Below are 25441 nucleotides of genomic sequence, written 5' to 3'. Positions count from 1 at the left end.
ATTTCATTGTACAGTGTTTTACTTGGCATATGCTGAAAGAACTGGAGGCACTTAGTACTAAGTATTTGCTGATTGTCACGAGTACCCTGATTATACCTAAATAACATTTTGTGGGAATTCTTTTTTTTGTTTGTTTGTTTCTGACAAAAGCATTTTATCATGACTTTGATAAAAACTAAACAAAACTGGATAACAATAATAACAAAACCACTTGCCATACAGTTCAGATATTCTGGGTAAAACAATAAAAGTGTCTTGCCACTTACTGTCTATAAGTAAGCCCTTATTTTTTCCAGAATTTATTTTAAATGTTGATAGATATTTTATTTTTTTGTTGAGTTACCTCATTTGCTTTTTGTGGTGCAAAGATAACCCCATTACCTTCTTAAAGACTGTGCTTGACTGTGCCTTTTGTTCATTGCTATTCTTTAGGTATTCAATTTTCTCAATCTAGCTATTCATGAGGCTAAAAAATTAAGGAATACTCAATAGCATTAGGAAAGAGAATTGGGCCACTTTTATTCTAGAGGAGAAAAATATAGTCTCTGGAGATCGTAGGAATTTCAATATTTCTAAAACAAGCCCATCGTATGAAGAGAGCTATGATATGTTACATTTCTTTCCACATTTTCCCCAACATTAATTATTTCAAATGTCACTAGAACTTGTATCGCCTGTTACAATTAATAGCATGTTTTCTAGAATCATTGCCCAGTTAAAAAATCATAATCTGCCTGTGAATTTACTTAAGACGAGTGAGGTTTCATAGGTTTTAATTGTTATATGTTGTAGCATAAATGAATTCTTTGGATAGGTGGCTGGCTAACTTTATTAAATAATTAAACTATTATTTTGAATTATATATGGTGTGAGGACGAAATCACTTCTATTTTTTTAGCATTATTATTTGGCCCATTTCTCCATAAAGTATGGAATAAAAAAATTCAAGCTGCATGTATTATTGCTGTATTCTGCAAGTTTTTAGTAAGGTGAATGTATTGCCTAAATTAGTGCACATTCATAAGATTTATTAAAGCATAATGGTTTCTCGTTAAGTGTATGTACACTTCTCATCCGTCATTAATATGCTTATAAAATGCTGCTTTGTCTTAGCTGGTCACTTATGGCCTGTTTTTAGACCATGCCTACATGTTCAAAAGTTTCTAAACTTATTATGGATGCCATTTTTGTTGGTAATTTTATGGTATTAGAATTAGGAAATATTGCCTTGAGGAAAGACTTTTTGTCTTTATAGACAAAGTATGATTCTGATTATTTATAAATCCTCAAGTAACCTGAAGAGTACCTAAATTTGTATTTGTATTTCATTTTTACAGACTTTTAAACATGTGGCTCTGACTTATGGCCTGTTTTTAGACCATGCCTACATGTTCAAAAGTTTCTAAACTTATTATGGATGCCATTTTTGTTGGTAATTTTATGGTATTAGAATTAGGAAATATTGCCTTGAGGAAAGACTTTTTGTCTTTATAGACAAAGTATGATTCTGATTATTTATAAATCCTCAAGTAACCTGAAGAGTACCTAAATTTGTATTTGTATTTCATTTTTACAGACTTTTAAACATGTGGCATTGTCTCAGGTGTTTTATAATGCATGTCAAAGTAGGTAGCCACTGTCCTTGTCTTCATAATTAAATGACCAACATCAAGATGATATGCACTATTAAATTAAGTATTGATATAATAATACTATCAGAATGATAAATGGAATTATTGAGATAGGAATTCATTGTTGAGAACTGGGGTCAGAGAATGGCCTAATAAACTTAATAAAATAATTTAAATTTTACGTCATCATTAGGGATTAAATAGGCATTTTCCACATCAGGTCTCTGTGGTTATTTCATTTATTTTTGATAGTATCTGTCTGTCTTCCCAAACCTTGGGCTTTTATTTGTTAGAAGAAGCATATGTTTTGCTGACATTGCAGTTCCTCCTGTACCTATGCACATGGAAACATCCTAAAATTTTGACTCCTTTGCTGATAAAAGCTGTTAATTACTGAAATGTGGCTTTATTTTGCTGTGCTTACTTGATTCTGTGGAATCCTGAGGTTCATTGCTTCATAGGCAAAGACATTTAATGTATATTGCAGGAATATTAAGAAAAAAAATTCAAACAATTCCCTGACATTTGTAACTTGAATTCTTATCTTTCCTTTTGTAGCCATAACATTGTAGCTTATAGCCATAGCATTGCTTAATTATCAATACTACATTATATGCTTATCTGCTAAATAGACTTCACAGAACACAGAACCCTGTCAGCAACCCTATGTCATTTTTCCTTACCACATTCTAAAGCTTTATTTTACATACCTTGTACTCAGACATTTTATTAAACCACAATGGCTAACCAACATAAATTGCTGTTATTATAGATTTAAAAATATTAATTCCTAGTGATTTTTATTGCCAGTTGTGTTTGTGTAATCTCATTCAACTCTTTCTAGCATTAATGAGACCTCTTAAATTAAAAATATAGTTGTACTAAATTATGGGGATAAAAAATGAGCAAAAGTCACCCAAGCAACTTTCCTAAATTTTGATTGTTTGCTCATCCATTAAAACAACATACTAGAATTTTCCTTCTACGCTTCCTATAATGTCAGGTAATGAAAATAAACATTATGAAAAGCAAATTCTTCTAAAGTAAAATATTCCCTTGCAATTCCAAAATGCATGGCATTTATCAATTTTAATTGTTCAGTAATCACACTGCTGCAACAGATCTTTTTGATCACTGTTTGGTAATAAGATACACGTAGGTATTAATATTGAAATGAAGAACTTCCAAAATTATCAGTGACTTTTGATCATTGATGCCATCATCTCCTCCACGCCCACAACTCATTTTTTCTTCATTTTGTGAGAATCATCTCCAGTGAAATTTTGGTTTAATAAATATATTGGATAGTAGAAGTAATATTTTACTTGGGAATTAGTTGCATTTTCTATGCAGAGTTTTATGCTGATACAATTTTATGATTTTTTTTTATTCCTATATGTTCCCATTTACAATCCCCATATATTCCTAATATTGCCTGATTATGAAGAAAATCTCCATGGATTAATTTTGGTTTTCAACTACCATAAAAACTCTACAGGTTGGCTGTATTGAAAGTGAGCATTTAATAAAATGACTTCTCATTTTAACATGAAGATTTTACCAAATATTTTCTATTCAAAATGATCATTCAGCCTTTACCTAATTTGATTTACAATGCATGCCTTTTTTCTTTTCAGATTTGTGGAATTCAAACAAAGGAAAATTTAAATTTCAGATTTGCATTAAAGACTTCATTTCATTTCATTGGATCATACAATCAAAGAAACGTATAGTTTACTTAGCCCAGTATTTCACCCAATGAATTAATCTCACTGAATCCTTGAAAAGTGATTATCTAGCTTCTTTTTAAAGGTTTGTTGTTATTCAGAAATCCCCACCTTACAAGGTATGTCATTTTTTCTTAATCAGCTCCATTTTTTCCTATGTTTATTTTAAGATTATGCTGAGAAGAAAAGTGCCTCTGATTTGCATTCATTACATTATTTACATTTTAGTTAATTTATGAATTAGAAACATTCACACCAGAAAGGTAGGTCTTTGATTCCCTTCTGACAGATTCTAAGGGAATGCTCCCTACCTGCAGCCCTAGTGAAGGCAGCCATGGATATATCACATGACATGGGCTGAGTAAATCAAAGCCTGTCAGTCAGCAGTAGTGGGCACTGGAGTTTTAAGGAATTGCTAACTCCAAGCTGGTGGCTCTGTCAGCACATTTGCAAAGGTAGAGAGAAGAATGGAGCATATGTACACAACGAGTAATTATAATCATATTATAATAATAACTTAAATTTATTGAGTGCCTGCTATGTGCAGGTACTGTCCTAAATACTTTACATGTGTTATCTTGTTTAATCCATGCACATAAGAGAAGTACTTTATTACTTCTATTTTTATAGAAAATGAACCATGGCATCAGATATTAAATAACTTATCAGGGGTCACAAAGTTAGTAAATAATAGAGATAATATTTGAGTCTAGACACTCTAACCCCAGATTCCACATTTTAACACAGACCATTCTGTTAGCATCAGAACTATTCTGGACCCTATACAGACAGATGGGACAGCTGCCTGGCAATCCTTTAGCTCAGCGTTTGAGTTCAATGTTGATTTTTTTTTCCCTCTCCCCTTTTCTTTAAGTTGAATTCAGTGGATTTCAATTTCTTGCAACCATAGGTTCCTGCCTATGGAAAAGATTTGATTATTTATGTTATTTTAAGTTTTATCTACGTAAAGAACTCTGCGTGTTATGCAAAGCAAAGCAGATCAACATGCAAATGATCCACTGTTTATAAAAAAAATCTTTTCCTCTGAAAAAGTCCAAGTAATTATTGAATTTATAATGATGTATGTTTATGAAAGATTTTATAGCAAGGCAGCACAATATGGTCTGCATTAGAATTAGTATTGAGGAAAACAGGCATCAGCTAAGTGATTTTTCCTAGGGGTGTGGAACACACATTGTGCCCTAGGGCTGCTCAGAAGTTAAACAATTTCTCTTAGTATCTACATCAGCCGGGAAATGGGAAAGTTGATGACTAAGGTGCCTTCTAATGACTTTCTGTTCTTGGTTTTGCAAAAAGAGTGATGTCCGTATTTCTTTTTACCCTGTGACAGCAGTATAGAATAAGGGGTGTGTGTTTCCACTGCAAGGACCAGAAAATAGAAAATTGGCAAGAGAAAATAAATAAGGGCCTGTGGAGCAGAGGATGAAGTAGGAGGCAAGCATTTCTGAGGAAGAGAAATCAAATGTACAATAAGAACAAGTCCCCAAAAGGGAAGCATATGAGATTATTAATCAGAAACAGATAAAACTATCCACAGAAGTTCACTCCTTCCAAACTGGAAGATACATCTATAGTTTTTTTTTTTTTTTTATTACTCCAAATAAGTAAAAATAAGAATAAAAATACAAGTAAAGAAGAACACCCAAAACATCCCATCCCCTCCATACTCCCATTCATTTAATTTTTGTTCTCATTTTTCTACACATCTGTTCATACACTGGATAAAGGGAGTGTGAGCCACAAGGTTTTCACAATCAGGCAGTCACACCGGGTAAGCTACATAGTTACACAGTCGTCTTCAAGAATCAAGTCTACTTGGTTGTAGTTCAACAGTCAGGTATTTCCTTCTAGCTGTTCTAATACACTAAAAACTAAAAAGGGATATCTATGTAATGCATAAGAGTATAGTTTTTGTTATTCATAATATTACTTAAAAAAATTACCTTTCACACCAGTGTCTGAGCTTTTTTAGCTATGCAGAATTGGCCCACTGATGATACTTAACAAGCCCAAACACAATATGGTTTGGCAGGCCAATCTAAATTGAAGCAGATAGAAAATTAAACAGCATATGCCCAGGGTCCTGGGAAGTAGGGAGACTAATGTGGAATGGGGTACCGTTTTACTGACAACTGGAGGGATTAGTTTTTACCAGTGTTTCCTGACAGCAAGTTGTATTCAAGACTTGGTGCACTATCGACATGTGGGAGTCCAAACATCCATTTTTTTATAACATGGGAGCTATATGCCTGCATTCAAGACCTTCATTTCCCCAACCCCCATGTTCCTCTATTAATAGGTCTAGTTTATGCCTCGCTCCACATACTGAGTACCGGTAAAGACATCTTATGGCCCCCCTATTCCTTATGAGTGTTAGGTCCCTGTCATGGTCTTTGCAATCTTTTTCCTGTGGGGTGAACACTGTCCTTAAGAACTCCAGCCCAGGAGCTGAACTCCTGCTACCCCATTGTGGAATATCTCTATGGTGACTTCTAGCTTGTCTGGACTTCAGGCTGTTAACCATCATGCACTCTACACCCATTGCACCCAAAATCTTGAACCATGCTATGGGCTCTTCTGAATTATTGCTAGTGACTGTCATATGATCTCTGATATTTAATCTGATTTGGATAACCCATTCTCTGTGCAACTGTCTAATGCTCTTCACCTTGTACCAGAATTGTCAAGCTGCTAATAGTTTTCCTTTCGCTGTTAGATGACAGCATCCTCGAGAGGTGAAACCATGTCTCTTGGAATCTACATAGTGTTTCCTCATTGCTCTTTCTTCCTGAAATATTGAGTCAACTTCTAGAACCAAAGGCCCATACTCACGTTGCTTGTCTGAGTCTGATCAAATTACCACGTTGCTGACTAATACTAATTGATGGGGACAATTATTTTGAAATTTATTACTATAGTTAATTCTTGAGAATATGCCAGAATTAAAAAATCAGTCATCCTCCAATACCTCTCTTAACATTTGGTTAAAACTTAGATTTTGTGCAAATGAGACCACTTGGATATATGGTGTGAATGTGAGTACAGGTTCGTTTCATATTTTAAAGTATACAAACATCACGTTTTAAAATTTTACTTTTATAGAAGCTATGGAAATATGATTTTTTGACCTTATCCATGATTTGGGAGGTGGGGGATGGGAGAAGGAATGGTGCACAGAGCAATACCTCTTCATGTTAATTCAGTGATGGAAATTTGTCTTTGTTTTGAGAAAGCCATGCATTTTAGTTATATTTTACAGTATTTCCACAAGTTTATAACTTTATTTTTTCCATTCCACCCTTCAACCACATGCCTTTGTGTTCTCTGATTCTTCTGGTTGAAATAAATATGTGATTAATGCCTCAGTCATCATCAAATTGTATACTCAGAGTGAAAAGGTGGTATAAATGTGCTATGTGCCTCCTGAGTACTCTACTGTGTGCTCAGAAAAGCTAAAGATAGATTGAGCTAGAAAGCTATCTTTAATAAAGAATAAGCTAACATTAGAAATATCTATTTAAGTGCATGTTCAAATATTATTATTGACCTACTTATATGTTGCTGTGCTACTGTCTAGGCCAGTATAATCTTTCTCACAGGCTGAAAAATAGGCTGTTGCCCTCACCTCCACTCCACTTGTGGTGCTTCAAAATGGAATTAAAAAATTCAGTCACTACATATATTGTTATAGTAACTAGAGAGTTTAATGATCTTTTTCTGCAATCAAGTAGAATGAATTACCTGATAAATCTTTTGTCCATTTTTCTATATGGTTGTTTATCTGTTTCTTTTATATAGGTTCTTAATACCTTCTGTATATTCTCTCTCTCTTTCTGTGTGTGTGTGTGTGTATATCCCTTGTTTCAGATTAAACTTTCTTTTTTTATTTAGTGGCATTTGGTAAATAATTCTGATTATAATAGCTGAAATCAGTTATTTCCATCATGGCTTTTTTGTCTTTTGTTTCTTGTATATTAATGTATCCTTCCCAACTCTAAGGTCATAAATATATTTTCCTAAATCTCTCTCAGCACTGTCCAATAGGCTTTTCTGTGATGATAGAAATATTCTATATCTGGCACTGTTTAATTTGGTAGCCACTAGCCATATGTAGCTGTTGAGCACTTGAAATGCAAGAACTGAAATTTTAATTTTATTTAATTTGAATTAATTTCAGTTGACATTTAAGTAGCTACATTGACTTGTGACTATTGAATTGTGTTGTTGCTCATGCTACACTTTTATTTTATCACTAGCCTTAATCCATCTGGTATTCGTTTTATTGCATGTTGTGATGGGAAAGTCCAGTATAATGTTTTCCCATATAAATGACCAGTTGACCTAGAACAACATCCTTTCTCTACTGGTTGATAATGCCAGCTTTGAAATTAAAAGGATTATGTGTGTGTTCACACGTGTATTGTGTATGTGTTTGCTTGTTGGTTTATTTTTATATTTATTTATTTATGGGCCCTCTATTCTGTTTTTTGGTGAATTCATCTGCCCTGGCTCTAGCACCTCACTGTCTTCAGGACCATAGTTTTATGTTAAGCCTTGATATTTAGTAATGCGCATCCTCCCCTCCCCGCTTTGTTCTGCTCTAGAAATGTCTTGGCTAGTCTTTGCCATTTGATCTGTCATATAAATTTTAGACTCAGATATTCAAGTAAAAACAATTGGGAGTTTTCATTGTATTTAAATCACTACATCAATTTGAAATTTGGAGACAGTTGGCATTTTTATGTTATTGGGGCTTTCATGAGTATGGGTGAACTTTTCATTCAGTCAGGTCTTCTTGCCTATCTTGCACTTTTTTTTTTTTTTTTTTCATTTTTATTGAGATTGTTCAGATAACATACAATTATCCAAAGATCCAAAGTGTACAATCACTTGCCCCTGGGTACCCTCATACAGCTGTGCATCCATCACACTTAATTTTTGTTCAATTTTTAGAAACTTTTCATTACTCCAGACAAGAAATAAAGTGAAAGATGAAAAAAGAAAAAAAGAAAAGGAAACTCTAATCCTCCCCTATCCCTAACCAACCCCCCTCAATTGTTGACTAGTAGTATTGATATAGTACATTTGTTACTGTTTATAAAAAAATGTTGAAATACTACTAACTGTAGTATATAGTTTGTAATAGGTATATAGTTCTTCCCTATATGCCCCTCTATTATTAACTTCTAATTGTATTGTCATACATTTGTTCTGGTTCATGGAAGCGATTTCTAGTATTTGTACAGTTGATCATGGACATTGCCCACCATAGGATTCAGTTTTATACATTCCTATCTTTTGACCTCCAACTTTCCTTCTGGTGACATGAGCTTCCCCTTTCCACCTCATTCACACACCATTTGGTGCTGTTAGTTATTCTCACATCTTGCTACCGACACTCCTGTTCATTTCCAAACATTTAAGTTCATTGTAATTGAACATTCTGCTCATACTAAGCAACCACTCCCCATTCTTAAGCCTCGTCCTATATCTTGGTATCTTATATTTCATGTCTATGAGTTTACATATGATAATTAGTTCCCATCAGTGAGACCCTGCAATAATTGTCCTTATATGTCTGGCTTATTTCAATCAGTATATTGCCCTCGAGGTTTTGTCATCAACCCATTTTTTTTTAAATATGGTTTTGTTCACTCACCATACATTCCATCCCAAGTAAATAATTGATGGTTCTCTGCATGGTCATACATTTATGTGTTCACCACCTTCACCACTATCTATATAAGGGCATCCACATTTCTTCCACAAGGCAGGAGGGAGAGTCAAAGAAGGTAGAGAGGCAAAAGAAAGAGGAAAAAAAAATGACAGCTAGGAAGCAGCAAAAGGAAAAGTAACCTTAAACCAAAGTAGAATAAGGAATCAGACAATACCACCAATGTCAAGTGTCTAACATGCCTCCCCATCCCCCCCTCTTATCTGCATTTACCTTGATATATCACCTTTGTTACATTAAAGGAAGCATAATACAATCATTCTATTAGTTACAGTCTCTAGTTTATGCTGATTGCATCCCTTCCCCAATGCCTCCCCATTTTTAACACCTTGCAAGGTTGGCATTTGCTTGTTCTCCCTTGTAAAAGAACATATTTGTACATTTTATCACAATTGTTGAATACTCTAGATTTCACCAAGTTACACAGTCCCAGTCTTTATCTTTCCTCCTTTCTTGTGGTGTCTCACATGCTCCCCACTTTCCTCTCTCAACCGTATTCATAGTTACCTTTGTTCAGTGTACTTACATTGTTGTGCTACCATCTCCCAAAATTGTGTTCCAAACCACGCACTCCTGTCTTCTATCACCCTGTAGTGCTCCCTTTAGTATTTCCTGTAGGGCAGGTGTCTTGTTCACAAAGTCTCTCATTGTCTGTTTGTCAGAAAATATTTTGAGCTCTCCCTCATATTTGAAGGACAGCTTTGCTGGATATAGGATTCTTGGTTGGCGGTTTTTCTCTTTCAGTATCTTAAATATATCACTCCACTTCCTTCTTGCCTCCATGGTTTCTGCTGAGAGATCTGCACATAGTCTTATTAAGCTTCCTTTGTATGTAATGGATCACTTTTCTCTTGCTGCTTTCAGGATTCTCTCTTTGTCTTTGACATTTGATAATCTGATTATTAAGTGTCTTGGCATAGGCCTATTCATATCTCTTCTGTTTGAAGTATGCTGCACTTCTTGGATCTGTAATTTTATGTCTTTCATAAGAGATGGGAAATTTTCATTAATTATTTCCTCTATTATTGCTTCTGCCCCCTTTCCCTTCTCTTCTCCTTCTGGGACACCAGTGATACGTACATTATTGTATTTTGTTTCATCCTTGAGTTCCCGGAGACGTTGCTCATATTTTTTCATTCTTTTCTCCATCTGCTCCTTTGTGTGTAGGCTTTCAGGTGTTTTGTTCTCCAGTTCCTGCGTGTTTTCTTCTGCCTCTTGAGATTTGCTGTTATATGTTTCTATTGTGTCTTTCATCTCCTGTGTTGTGCCCTTCATTTCCATAGATTCTACTAGTTGTTTTTTTGAACTTTTGATTTCTGCCGTTTATATGCCCAGTGTTTCCTTTACAGCCTCTATCTCTTTTGCAATATCTTCTCTAAACTTTTTGATTTGATTTAGCATTAGTTGTTTAAATTCCTGTATCTCAGTTGAAGTGTCAGTTTGTTCCTTTGACTGGGCCATAACTTTGTTTTTTTTAGTGTAGGTTGTTATTTTCTGTTGTCTAGGCATTGTTTCCTTGGTTATCCAAATCAGGTTTTCCCAGACCATAACAGGCTCAGGTTCCAGAGGGAAGAAATATTCAGTATCTTGTTTCCCTGCAGGTGTGTCTTAGAAAATTGCTCCACCGTTTGATGCCTCAGGTCACTGTGCTTTTCTGTCCAGCAGGTGATGCCTGTTAGCCTCTAATTCTTGACTGGTGTGAGGAGGTATGGCCGTGTTCCCCCAGGCTCTGGGGTCTAGTTCTGAATGGAAAGGGCCCCACCCCTTTCCTCCTAGAGAAGACAGACCCCCCAGGTAGAGGTCATTAGCATTTCAGAGGTCTCGCTCTCTGCTTGTGCTGTCTCCACCCTTCCCCAAGTCACAGCCCTGGAAACTGAAAATGACTGGGGCTTTCTCCACTGAGCCGTAAAAGAAACAGATAGTCCCCTTCAGACCCAGTCCAAGGCGACCCTCCGGCTCTCCAAGGTCAGTCATCACCCAAAGCCTCTGTCTGTTTTTTGGGGATGCATACCAGTAGTGAGCAGTTCACACTCGCTACTTAAAACCCCAGTTGGAGCTCAGCTGAGCTATATTCGCTTGCTGGGAGAGAGCTTTTCTCTGGCACCACTAGGCTTTGCAGCTCGGGCTGTGGGGGCGGGGGTTCTCACGACTTGGATCCGCAGGTTTTACTTACAGATTTTATGCTGTGTTCTCGGGCATTCCTCCCAATTCAGGTTGGTGTATGATGAGTGGATGGTCTCGTTTGTCCCCCCGCAGTTATTCTGGATTATTTACTAGTTGTTTCTGGTTTTTTGTAGTTGTTCCAGGGGGACTACTTAGCTTCCACTCCTCTCTATGCCGCCATCTTGCCCTGCCTCCTATCTTGCACTTTTAAAATTGTTTTATCTATAAAGGCTTGATAAATTTTGTTATATTTTTAAGGTAGTGGTATATGTTGAGGATATTTTGTATGTCATCTTTTAAAAACATTTTGTATTTTTTGTATATATATGAATAGTTTATTCTTGTGTAATGGTTTTATCTAACCAACCAACTAAATTCTTTAATTCTAATATTTTATTTGTAGATTACTTTACATTCTATGTAGTTATATTAATAATCTGTGTATAAAATGAATTTTGTTTCTAACCTCCTTTTACATAGATATTTGATATAACTATCTACATGGAGTACAAAATAATCTACAAATAAAATATAATAGGGAGTAAGCTATATCACTGAAAAACAGTATCTATAATAGTTTGTGCTCAGGCTCTGCAGCTAGAGTGGCTGAGTTTGAATATCAGCCCTCAGTCTTGCTACCTTTGTAATCTTGGGAAACTTTATTCTGTGCCTCAGTTTTCTTATCTCTAAAATGGGGATAATAATAATAGCACCTACCTCATAGTGGTAGTGAAGAATAAAGTAGTTAATATATGTGGAAAGTAAGAGTAATGTGTTCGATATAATAGCTTCTAAATGTTAGTTATATTCCCCCCTCACTTGATGTAACTACCCCTGGTTTAGTTAGATGTCGCTTGGGATTAGGATCATGTGGTATAAGCATGTTTGCCTAGGTCTGTGTCTTCATCACCTTTGAGAAGCAAATTGAAAGAAAAGGAAGCAATGACAGATATGCCTTATGCAGACCAGTGAAACCGAAACAAAATGACTTGTCAGTTTGGGGAAAGATGTTATTATATAATTTCGTGTATATAAAGATATACCTGAATGATAGAATTAGTAGAATTATTACCTAAAGAGACATTTTTTTCTAAAAAAAAATTACATTGACTAGCCTATATTATGTGTAATATTTCACATCTGAAATTTTTCCTGTTTTAATTTTTCATGTATTTATTGAGACTCTATTGAGTGTGAAACACTGTATTATGTGGGCAGACTATAAAGAAAGCCAAAGAAGAATGTGTTAGTAAGCATAATTCCAGATTATAAAAGTAGAATCATAAAAAATTTTTCAAAAGAGAATCTTAGGTTTTTCCTAAATAATTCTAGGAGAATCTTAGACACGTCAAAGAATAAATTTTTCTGGGCTCCTTTTAAACAACTGAGTGTTTTGTTTTTTTCCCACTTTCATTTAAAGAAAAGAGTACATGACTTAAAACTGAAGGAATGGTCTCAGTCTAATTCCCCACAAATGAGGACATTCAGTTATATTCTGGGTCATTTCCAAGCCACCTGCACTTAAAAATGAATAAAAACATACACAGTGCTTTATTTGATTTATCTCATTAATACAGTCAGGTATTGAAAAAATTCTCTCCATTTTACAGATGAATAAAACTGAGGCTCAGGGGAATTGAGTGACTCATTCACAATCACATAACAAATACAGAGTATGCTCCCGAGCTAAGAGTAATTACGAAATTCAAGTTCCTCCTCACTTTTCCTTTGATAATTTTGCCTCTGGACTTTCAGGGCGCAGCTGATAACAACTTAGATTGAGTGTGAGAGAAAATAAGTCTGGTAAAAAACAAAAAGGATCTAGATTGTGACCAGGACACTTTTAATTCATTCATCTGGTTATATATTAAATGGGGGTTCGACATGTACTAACAAAAAACTTTGCTCTTATGACATTTATAAATATTATTTCATGTAGTGTTTTTCCTACTCTCAAGAACACAGAGAGAAGTTGTAAAAGTACTCGACCTTTACATGCAGTGTATAAATTATTTCATGTTATTACTTCAGTTTCACAGCTGTGTTGTCTTGTAAAGAAAACTTTCCCCTCTTTAGAAATGAAGCCAATTCTACAGTTCCCCATAGGTCTCACATCTCTTACAGCATGCTATGCTTTATACCTTGACCCAGAACCCAAGAGAGTTTATGCACAATTGGTGAATTAAACCAGAAATAATTTTCTGTGGCATAATGTCACAACCTCAATGATGAAAAAAGTTCGTTAATTTCTTTTGCATTTAATTAGATAAACATTTAATTGAATTTTTTCAGAAGTTTGAGAGACCACTGTTTAGATTTCTTGTGCTGTATAAAATACATGTGCATTTATGTGAACTTATCATGCAGTCATCTTTTTATATATCTGTATGCCCCAGTCTTTCTATTTTTATTTTTATTTTTCTATCTGATGTTTCTCATTAATTTTGCTAAAGAGAAACTTTAGCCTCCCAAAGAAAGATTCTTTACCCTTAAATAATGACGTATGTTTTTTGCCCACAAAGCTTCAGAGGAAGATGAAGTATGTGGACTTTCTCTGGATAAATCCCATCATCTTTACTCAGTTCCCATCTTTTATACAGTTGTCCATCTTCTCCATTTTTATCTCCTTCTCAGCTTCTTCCTTTGCTTCCTATCACCTAACAGTATTTCTCAAATCTCTCCTTTTTTCTTCCCCTGCTCTTTTTCTTCAGTGACACATCTGACTTCTGAGTTCCAGCTCTTCCTTTCACAGATGATGGTGTCCAAGTTTACAACTCCAGCCCAAACTGTTTTCTTTAGCTGCAGTCTTGCATGGCCACTGGCTGCACATAGCCTTCCATACAAACCCATTAACATCCAACCAGTCTTCCACATTGGAAACTCCAGGGGCATTCTTGACATTTCTTACCATCTAATTCAAATTTTCACCAAATTATTATGACTCTATATATATCTTTTGACTCCAACATCTTTTTTCCATTCCTGTTACTGCTGCTTTGAAATCTTGAATCCTTTCTGCCTGAACTATTCCACAATTACTCTTTTCTTTTTTTAATTATCTACATTGTCATAAAGCAGTTTCACTAAAGAGCAAATCTAATCATATCTCTCTCATGTGGCAAACCTATGTTAACTACCTGCCACCCCCTTTGCTTTTGTAATACTTAGCTTTTCCTAAAGCCTCCCCCCCCTTTTTTTTTAAGAAAAACCAAGCACATACATGTTTTCAGTCAATTCCTCTCCCTTCTGATCATGCATCCAGTGATTCAGGGCCCATCATATGCCAGCCTCCATCAAGAATATATATATTTGAATATTTTGCTCTTTATTTCTGAAATTACATTATCAGTCTTCTAACTGCTTGCTTTTAAGACTCAGTTCCATTGTCACTTCTTCTGTTGTAAAGTTACAAGAGTCCCATAAGAAGCACTGATTGCTTTCATAGGACCTTAATGTACCCCTGTTGTTGCATTTAGCACATTTGATTATAATTATGTTCTTACGTACCTGTCTCCCATAATATATTGTGAGGGAAAACCACACCATATTTTTCCTTTTTCCTTTTTTTTTAACCCAGCACTCATCTTAGTACCTAGTTTATAATATGATCCATTATTGATTAAATGAATGAATCAATTAATGTCCCATTCAACACTCAAATTAAATTTTCTGGTTCTTAGGATAGAGAAAAAAAACAATCTCTTAAGACTACATTAGATTCTCAAAGGACTTTATCTTCATTTGTATGCCTTGGAAATCTATTTGTCTGCTTGTCTGTCTACCTACCTATTAATGTATTTGTCATCTTGAACAGTACTTAGAGTTCACAGTAATTATTAAATAATTATTAAAGTATTTTGAGTAATTATTAAATTACTTTTCAAATAACTCACAACCAAATTTTTTATCCAGAAGCTATCTTCTTGACTATTAGAATGATATGCTCTTCCTTTCACAGATGATGGTGTCCAAGTTTACAACTCCAACCCAAATTGTTCTCTTTAGCTGCAGTCCTGCATGGACTGCATGTTTCTTCAAATATTGTATTACGATGAGGGCACATTATAAATTAGACTATCAACTCATAAGTAATAAAATGAAAGAAAATAAACTGTTTTTATGAGCAGCTTTTAAAAGGAAGTGGTTGGCAGTATTTATACGTTATTGCTATAAATACTGTCTGAGAAAAAAACTTCACTGGACAATGTGAAACGGGCAAGAATGACTATTCATAACTGCCATGGTAGAGGGGAGAGAATGGAAACAAAGAATAGCAAGCTTTTTAAGGGCTGGAGTGGGTGGGTGAAAAAGCACCTTAGGATAATGGGGGTTTGATCACTGGAAGGGGTAAGTATACTGAGGTTGCAGTTAGGACCACTGGATTCTGACTCTTTTCCCTTGAGGTAATTAGGCCACCTAGAATCAATAAGGGCCAAGAGGGAGGAGAAGGGAGATAAAGATCTACCTAGTTAGGAGTCTCTTAGGAGCCTAAGTAGTGTAAAAGCCTAGGTAGCAGGAGATCAGGAGACTAGAGTCTGGGAGAAGCCTGTCTTAACATTTAGTCAAGCTAAGAGGAAGGTAAGACAGTCTTGGCCAATACCTCAACTACAAAGCATTTAAGAGTGTGTGCCTATGTAGAATTTCTTATATTTGGGAATTTTATTCTCAAAAGTATGCTTTATGCCTTTCTGCGTCCAAACTTTTGATTTCTCTATTGAGTATATTTTCTTTTGCAATCTCTATTAAAATTTAACCTGTCCTTGAGGGGCAGCTTAAATTCCACCCTTTTTAATGATGCCTATCCTAATGGCCCCAGATGGAAGAATTGTTTCCCTTTTTGAATTTTCTTAGCATTTACTTATTAAGTAATGCTTTTGGAACTCCTGTATTATCTTGCTTTTTAAATTTTTTTATGCATTGCTTGTGAACTTTTTGAGGAATGATAGCATGTTTACACCTTTTGATCCTAAAGAATATGTATTAAAGTACCTGATACATAGTAGGCCCAAAGCAATAATGGGGGAAACGAGAAACAAATGAGTAAGAGCTAGATTAGCATTGTGGGACATGTGATGCACCCTCTCTCCCTTCTTTCTCTTTGCATGTGCTACCGAAAATCCAGCAGCATAATGGCACATTGTCATGGTAAATTTTTTTTGATGTGGTACATTTCCTTTCTTGGAAGCTAATCATTCCGGACCCTGAGAATTAGTACCGCGTAACACCAAGTTCTATGTATTGGTTTACAGATAGAGATTCTTAAAATATGAATAGATTTTCTGTCTTTCATAGTTTAAAATATAGACCAGAAAAATTTGCAAATAGTGATAGTTGGACAGCAGCTGGTGGCATGAGATTTGGCAACTTGCTAAACCTTTGAGGCTGTTTCCTCATCTGCAAAAGGTGGGTGGCAAAACCTCTCTCATTAGGGTTGCTGCAAGGATTGAATGAAATGCACATTAAATTGTTTGGCTTATTCTGCAAGGTCAAGATGAGACAGATTCTTTTTCCCAACTATGCAAAAAAACAAAATTCTTACTTAGCCTAGAACCAAATAGCACTATGGGAAATAAAACCTACTGTAATAGTTATGTGACTTTAATTTTTGAAAATTTTTATGTAGATGAAATATATATGCATTTAATTTTCCATAAAGATTTTTTTCATAATAACTGTTTCCATAATAAGTTATAAGGTGAGAATTTAATATTTCCTAGTGCCAGTTAAAGGGCAAGCTAGTTTTCTGATAAGAAGATCAAATGATTAAAGCCAGTGTTTTCATGTATCTAAATTATATATTTAGAATCATAAAATATGTTAATTTGTTTTAAGGGCAAATAGCCAGAAAATTTTCCACTGTAGGTATTTTATTTTTCAATAAGGAGATGTTTTTAGCTACATATTAACCACATAGGCACTCTTAGCTTATTTTTGGTTAAAAATTAAAATTTGTAAATGCTTCAGAAGAGTTTTGGGGTCAAGAATAAGGTGGAGATCGATAGAAATGTGCTTTCAAACAGTATCAGTTTGGTTTCCTGAAGAATTTGACATGCCACAAGATTATTTTTTTCAACTGTTACTAATGATTGGATTTATTTTCTTCCTGAATTTGGGGTTATAGCTCAGTCAAAGATATGAGCTCTTTTGCTGCTAGAATGGGCCTTTGGGAAGAAAATAGATTCTGTTCCTTGCTTTTGTTTGCAGCAAAATGCTAAGCCAGTTGCCTACTGAAGACGTACCTGAGACATCAAACTTGAAATAAATAGAGACATCTTCTAGGAAAAGAAAATTGTTCCTGGGCTTGATAAGGCCTAATGATGCAATGTTATATTCAGATTCAGAGATCTGGGAAACTGTGGTTCATTCTGTTACCTGTCATTATATGTACCTATCTCATCGACCCATTTAAAACATGTATTGTGTGTTTACATGTTCAAAGCACTGTTGTGGGTGTAGATCTAGGGAGAGTAAATATGAAGAAAATCTGGTCCATGCCCATAAGGAGCTTAAATTACTGTGTGTGTATCTGTGTGCATGTTTGTGGGTGGGTGGGTGAGGCAGTTAAATGAGTAAATAAATTGCTGTAATACAAAACCAACTATAAAGACAGAGTGAGAGAGAAATTGGAAAGGAGAGAGGTCACATTTCGATGGCAAGATGCCAGTTAGAAGGTGCTTTTGCATCTGGGCCTTACAGATGGAATTTCTGTAGGTGGGATGAGTGTGCAACACACACTAGCAGAGGGAAGACTGGAGCCTAAGCACAAACGCCAAGAAGAAACAGTTGAACTAATTTAACGTCATTGTAGACTTATGTGAATGGGAGGAAAGCAGAGTAAATGTATTTTGGTATAATTTCCCTTTTAGGCACATTTAACAAAGTGATTTAAAATTTGTAAGCTTTAGAAAAGTGGAAAAGATATCTGCTCCTGATTTTCTTGAGGTTCTTTGTGCTAGTCTGAGTTTCTCAACCTCAACACTATTGATATCTTCAGGTGGCTAATTCTTTGTTGGGGGGTGGGGGGTGGGGGTAGGATGGTTGTCCTGTGCGTTGTAGGATGTTTAGCAACATCTCTTGCCTCAAGGGTGTACTAGGATTATGGGGAGGCATGGCAGTCAACTAGGGTACAATATTTAGGGAGGCATGTATCTCAGGGCCGTATAAATGTTGATCCTGCACTTGCATGACCCTGCGAGTGCATCCTCCTTAAATTTTGAGTCGTAGGCACCTGTCTTGCTTCATCATAGTCCAGTCACTTGCCCCTACCCACTGGAAGCCAGTAGTATCCTCCCAGTTTTTGCAACCAAATATGTCTAAAAACGTTGACACATATCCTCTGGAGGACAAAATTGCCCCCAGTTAAGAACTCCTGCAGTCCAAGTTGAATAACTCAGCATATTTCTTTTTCATCTGTAAAAGGCTAAAAGGATTTTTCTCTAACTCAAATTAAAATAACAAAAGTGTGCATTTTTTTGGTTGCCAATGGGACCTTTTATATACTCAGGGTAGCAACTAGATACAAGTGTACTTTGGGCAATGCATGACTGGCTGAGATCCACTTGGAAAGTAATGGTTTGAAACAAGACAGCTGTGGAAAGAAACTGCTGTGAGTTAATGGGCTGAAGGGCATTGGCATTAAGGAAAAGATAAGGACTTGTATGAAAGTTACCTAAAAGTGAGGAATCCATTCTTCCATAAATAATATACCTGGCTTCTTCTGGCCAGAATTACAGAAGACTAATTCTGATGTAGATCTTGGGGTGGATATTGTAGGATTTTTAAGCACATTTTTCTTGTCGTTGTACAAATACTCAAAAATATCTACAATGTATTTGTAGCTCATTTTTACAAAATTAGGCAGTCTTCTTGGTTAATTTTATTGTGCTTTTATATTAGCTAATTTAAATTCTACCCTATTCTATTATGTTTTACAACAAATTATTAGGGTACTAGTGAGAACTGAGGCCTAGTTCTTAGGCTTTGAGGGAAGCCATGGCATTTGGGGAACTGCAGCTTGTGCAGTGTGGCTGCCAAAATTACAGATACATCAGACTCCAGTGGGCTAGTAACTGTATTGGTTAGCATGGGATCACAAAGCCACATCATACTGTGTGTGATCCATTTTCATGGTAAGGGTTAACTAAGAGTGATATTGTTACTTAATGTTTAGCAATAGAATTTAATCCCTAAAATTCCACGTGTCTCACTACATATTGCTCAAAATATGTTGCTCAAGATCTTTTATGATACTTACTACAAAAGTTGGCACATGATAATAACAAAAATTAAACAACTAAGTTTAACAGCTCTGTCAGGCAGTGCAGGATGCATTTTATTTGGACATTTAATGCTCAATATCCTTAGTAGCGGTTAATATTATTATTACTATTTTATGGCTCTGGAAACTGAAACTTAACCAGGTTCATTAACTTGCCCACAGTTGCATGGTTAGGATTACTTAACTAGATCTTCCAACTATGAGTCCATATTCTTAAATATGACATCAGAGATCCGTGTGAATGGCTTTGCAGATTGGCAAGGCATAACTCTAGGTGGCACTGTGCACGTGGTGTGCATCAAGGGGGTCTTGAGACTATACTGGTAGGTATACAATAAGTGCCAAAGGAATTCTAATGCTTTTAAGTGTGAGTCATCTTTAAAGTATGGTATGCAGTGGGTGATGGAGGATTGGGCAGTGATATCCTTTTTTTCTGCAGAGACATGCCTAAATGTAGATTACATTGGAAAAGATTGGAATTAAACTGAAGGCCTGTTCCTTTCCTGTTATGGTTTCTGCATTGTAGTGTAGCTGATGAAACTTTGGAAAATGAAACTGTCCCTTTGGAACTACTCCTTCAGTTAGTGTTAGTGAAAATTGTATAATGCCACCATAGTTCTTTTTCTGAGGCCTGAGGCTAGAATATTCTCTCACCATTATTTATTATTGTCGTGGAGCCATTAGCTTTTGCCATTAGAAACTATACTGTACTAAAGGTGTTACAGCTGAATGTATGTGCTCCAAATTCTCATTACATGCTGCCGACCTCTTCCTGTAAATCTTAGCTTGGAGTTATCCGCTTTCTTCTTGTTGGTCCTAATTGGAAAGTTCTCTGCTATATTCAGGTACAAAATGTGCTATCAGAGCTTGAATTTCTGCCTCTTATTAACATTACCCTTGTGACTTATTTCCTCAATTCTGTTTCCATTGGAAATCTGGCTGGAACAAATATCTCAGTTTTATATACAAAGTGAACTTATGGTAGAACATTTTACAAATCATGCAATGCAATAAATGAGAGCACAGTATAATATTTTTGCTATTAGGAAATGTTAAAATGTCACAAATTAAGTACTTTCATACCGTTTCTTCCCTTAATAACATGAGAGTAAATTCATGAAATTTTCAGTGGTATGAAAGTCATTTTACTGTTTGAGAAACCAAGTGGCAGGTATACAATAGCAAATTCCATGAAGGTTTTGTAAAGAATAGTGTTACAATTTCCTAAGACCTACCTACATTTCAGATGGATTCTATTTTGGCAAGATTCCTTTTGTGTGAAGAGTGATGTCAGCAAGATGGTAGGATAAGAAACTCCAAGGTTCCATTCCCCCCAGCTGGAAACTGGCAGAAACTGGCAGTGCCAACTTTCTCAGGGCTCTGGAATAAAAACTTAAAGGGTTTTGGTTATTGGGCAAGTGCTGAATCAAGGAAAAGTCCACTTAAAGATGTAGGAAAATCTTGTGGCACTTTTACTGGCTCTTCCTCCAGTTCCTCCCCTGCCTTGGTACAATATCAGCCATACCTGCAGCGCAGGTTTCTGGTTCCAGGTTCCCAAGGGAACAGAGTAACGTGTTTGTGCGTATTGGGGTGCATGTCTATCTGTACTGATTTGTCAGGTGGCAACCTAAAGGACTGATCCAGGATGCTCAGCTGTGGTTCATAAGACCCAGAACTTAATCTGGATATAAAAGTGGCTGCTAAAACATTACAAGAAAATCAAACTGCAACTTCCTGGGGCAAAGGATTACCAATTGAGATGTATAGTAGTACCTAGGATGGGTAGGAAAGGCTGTGAATTTCCTGGGGGAAGTTTGGTCTATACTAACTGTATGTGGGGAATGGATAAGAACCCATGCCATGCCTGGCATATACACGGGAGAAGAAACATGCTTAGAAAAGATCTAAAAAGACCCTATGCTTTCACCTCAGGCTGTTCCTTAGGCTCACTATAAATTTACCTAAGTGCTGAAGGAGAGCACAAGAACAAAGCCAATCTGCAAAGACTTTCTTCTTATTTTTGGTTATATCCTGGCATTCAGGGCAATCTCTGTTGTAACACAGCATATTACAAGCTGTGCTGGTTTGGATGTATTATGTCTCCCAAAAGGCCGTGTTCTTTGATGCAGTCTTTTGTGTACAGACGTATTAGTGTTGATTAGGTTGGAATCTTTGAATTGAGTTGTTTCCATGGAGATGTGACCCACCCAACCGTACGTGATAACTCTGATTGCATCATTTCTATGGAGGGTTGGCCCCGCCCATTCAGTGTGGGTCTTGGTTTAATCACTGGAGTCCTTTATAAATGCTGGCACAGACCCAGAGCTAGCTGGCTTAGCCTAGAGATGCTTGGAGTTGTGGACCCCTGACGTTGGCTGCAGCCTAGAGAGACATTTTCAAGATGGCCCTTGAAAGCTGACACTGACATTTTGGAGAATGCCATTTTGAAACACACCCTGGGAGTAAGCAGACGCCAGCCAGGTACCTTCCCAGCTAACAGAGGTTTTCTAGATGCCAATGGTCTTCTCCAGTGAAGGTATCTGATTGTTGATGTGTTACCTTGGACACTTTATGGCCTTAAGACTGTAACTTTGTAACCAAATAAACCCCCTTATAAAAGCCAATCTATTTCTGGTGTTTTACAAAACAGCAGCATTAGCAAACTGGAATACGAGCTTAGGGAACTGATGCCTGAATAACTACATATGTCAAGTGATAAAGTCTTTGCATAAATAGTTTGGAAAAAATCACTAAAAATAGACTACTTAGTCTTCAACAATACGAATAAAGAAAATAAGCAGTAAACCTGGGGGAAGGGAAGATATCCAGAGTTAACACATTAAAATATTAAAATGTCCAGATTTTCAACAAAAATATCACAAGGCATACAAAGAATCACTAAAACATGGCCCATTCAAAGAACAGAATAAAGCACCAGAAACCATCAATGAGGAATAAAGAGCATGGGACATACAAGACAAAAACGAAGTAAACTGTCCTAAAAATGCTCAAAGAGCTAATGAAAAACATGGACAAAAAACTAAAGGAGGTTAGGAACACCATATTTTAACAAAATGAGAATTCCAATAAAGGGATAGAAATTATAAAAAGAAAAACAAACTAAGCTGAAGTAGTAGAGCTGGAAAGTATAGTAATTGAAATAAAAAATTCCCTAGTGTGGAGGGATAGAAATTATAAAAAGAAAAACAAACTAAGCTGAAGTAGTAGAGCTGGAAAGTATAGTAATTGAAATAAAAAATTCCCTAGTGTGGTTCAGTAGCAGCTTGGAGCTGGCAGAAGAAACAACAAACTTAAAGAGAAGATAATTGAAATTATCCAATTTGAGGCACAAGAAGAAGAAAGAATGAAGAAAAGTGAACAGATCCTAAGAGACCGGTGGGACAAAACCAAGCATAACAATGTATTCATTATGGGACCCCCAAAAGAAAAAGAAAGAGGGAAAGTGGCAGAAAGAATATTTGAAAAAATAATAGTTGAAAACTTCCTAAGGTTAAAGCAAGACATGAGTATACACACCCCGGAAGCTCAGTGAACTCCAATTAGGATAAACTCAGAGTCCACACTAAGACACATTATAATAAAAAGATTGAATGCCAAAGACAGAGAGGATCCTGAAAGCAACAAGAGAAGCAATGCATACTGTACAAGGGAGCCTCAATAACATTAAATGCCTATTTTTTTTTATCAGCTACCATGGAGGCAAGAAGGCAGTGGGATGAGATATTTGAAGTGCTGAAATAAAAAAAATGTCAACCAAGAATTCTATATCCAGAAAAATTGCCCTTCAAAAATGAGGGAGAGATCAAGACATTCCCAGATAAACAAAATCTGAGTTCATCACCACCAGACTTGCCCTACAAGAAATGTAAAAGGGAATTCTTCAGGTTTAAAGGAAAGTAGCTCAAAGCTGCATGAGGAAATAAAGATCTCCTCACACTATATAAAAAATTAATACAAAGTGGATCAACAACTAAATTTAAGAGATAAAACCATAAAACTCTTAGAAGGAAGGATAGGAAATACCTTCAGGACCTTTTATTAGGCAGTTTTTTAAGGATCTTAGGCTTTATGACAAAAACGTGGAGAAGAAAAGAAAAAAAAAACAGATAAATTGGACTTCATCAAAATGAAAAGTGTTTCTCCATTAAAGGACATTAACAAAATAAGACACCACCTACTGAATGTGAGAAAATATTTGGAAACCATATATCTGATAAAGGTTTCATATCCAGAATATATAAAGGACTCCTAAAATGCAACAATAAAAAGACTACCCAACTGAAAAAATGAGCAAAGGACTTGAATAGAATTTCTCCAAAGAAGATATACAAGTTGCCAGTTAATTCATGAAAAGATACTCAACATCTTTAGTCATCAGGGAAATGCAAATCAAAACCATGTGATACCACTTCACACCCACTGGTATGACTATTATTAAAAAAAAAATATGGAAAAGAACAAGTATTGGTGAGTTTGAAGGACAACAGGAAGGAACCCTTTAGTGTATTTATGCTGGGAATGTAAAATGGTTCAGCTGATATGGAACAGCTTGTCTTTTCCTCAGAAACTTAAACATAGAATTATCATGTAACTTGGCAGTACTTCCAGTTATATCCAAAAGAATTGAGAACAGGCCTTGAACTGATATTTGTACATCATAGCAGTGAACATCACAGCATTATTTAAAATAGCCAAAAGGTGGAAGCAACCCAAGTTCCCATTGATAGATCAATGGATAACCCAAATGTAATATGTAATTACTATGGAACATTATTCAGTCATAAAAATGAATGAAGTCTGATATATGCTACAACATGGATGAACACTGAAGACATCATGTTGAGTGAAATAAGCCAGACATAAAACTGCAAATATTGCTTGATTTCACTTACAAGAAATACTTAGAATAAGCAAATACATTGAGGTGGAAGGTAGATTATAGGCTACCAGGGCCTGGGGAGGGAGCTAGGGGTGCCAAGGAAAAGTGGTAGGAGTAGTTAATACTTAATGGTTTTACAGTTTCTATTTTGATGATCTTAAAAGTTTTGGTAGTAGATGATGATGTTAGTAGCACAGTATTATGAATGTGATTTAATATAACTGAATTGTACACATGAAAGTGGTTAAAATGGAAAATTTTGTATTGTTTATATTTTACCACAATAGAAAAATATGAATCCTTTTGTATAGTTCATAGGTGACCGAGAATGTTTCTGATTTGGTTCATCTAGTCATTAGAGAAATATTTCCCTGAAAGAATCCTTTGGATTTCCCATTAAGATCATATGTTTATTCCTGTGGATTTCTCAGCATCTATCAACATAGCCTCCTCATTTTGTGTATTTATTTATTTATTTCTATTAAGAGCTGATTAGCCAGTCTTCAGATAAGTGAATTAATCTGTTTTGGATTTTCATTTATGAAAATCATGACAAAAACATTCAAAACTATATACATTCCAAATTAAGACTTTTGCAGAATTATATATCAATAAATTAAATGTGAACCTTTCCTTTTTCCTAAGGTGAATTAGTTTTCCAGCATTAATGTCAAGAAACAAAGAAGAAAAAATTTAGTTTAGAAATATATCATCGAAAATTGACATTAAAATATCAGCCTCTTTTTCATTTTTCATGAAACAAAATTTTCTCAGGCCCTTTCTATTAAGTTATTCTATGCAATGTCCGGACAATGAATTTCATTTAATTTTTGGTAACAAAAATATGTACAAAATAGGCATGTATTACCAAATATTGCTACTTGCAGAATTATAAGGCGTGGGCCAATTCAGCTGGAGAGACAGTAGGTAGTCCAGATTTTCAGATATTTCTTGTAGATTTGACTATATGAATTTAAGGTCAGACTC

At 35.6% G+C, this 25441-nt stretch overlaps 1 protein-coding gene across 5 annotated transcripts in view; it reads left to right on the top strand.

Moving 5' to 3' along the window:
• The window catches only part of SLC16A7 (solute carrier family 16 member 7), a 219224-nt gene that overhangs the window by 14150 nt on the left and 179633 nt on the right, over window positions 1-25441 (top strand). The window lies entirely within an intron of this gene.

The sequence above is a fragment of the Choloepus didactylus genome, chromosome 8 (genome assembly GCF_015220235.1).
Source record: "Choloepus didactylus isolate mChoDid1 chromosome 8, mChoDid1.pri, whole genome shotgun sequence".
NCBI classification, from domain to species: domain Eukaryota; kingdom Metazoa; phylum Chordata; class Mammalia; order Pilosa; family Megalonychidae; genus Choloepus; species Choloepus didactylus.
This window is presented reverse-complemented; position numbering and strand designations above follow the sequence as displayed.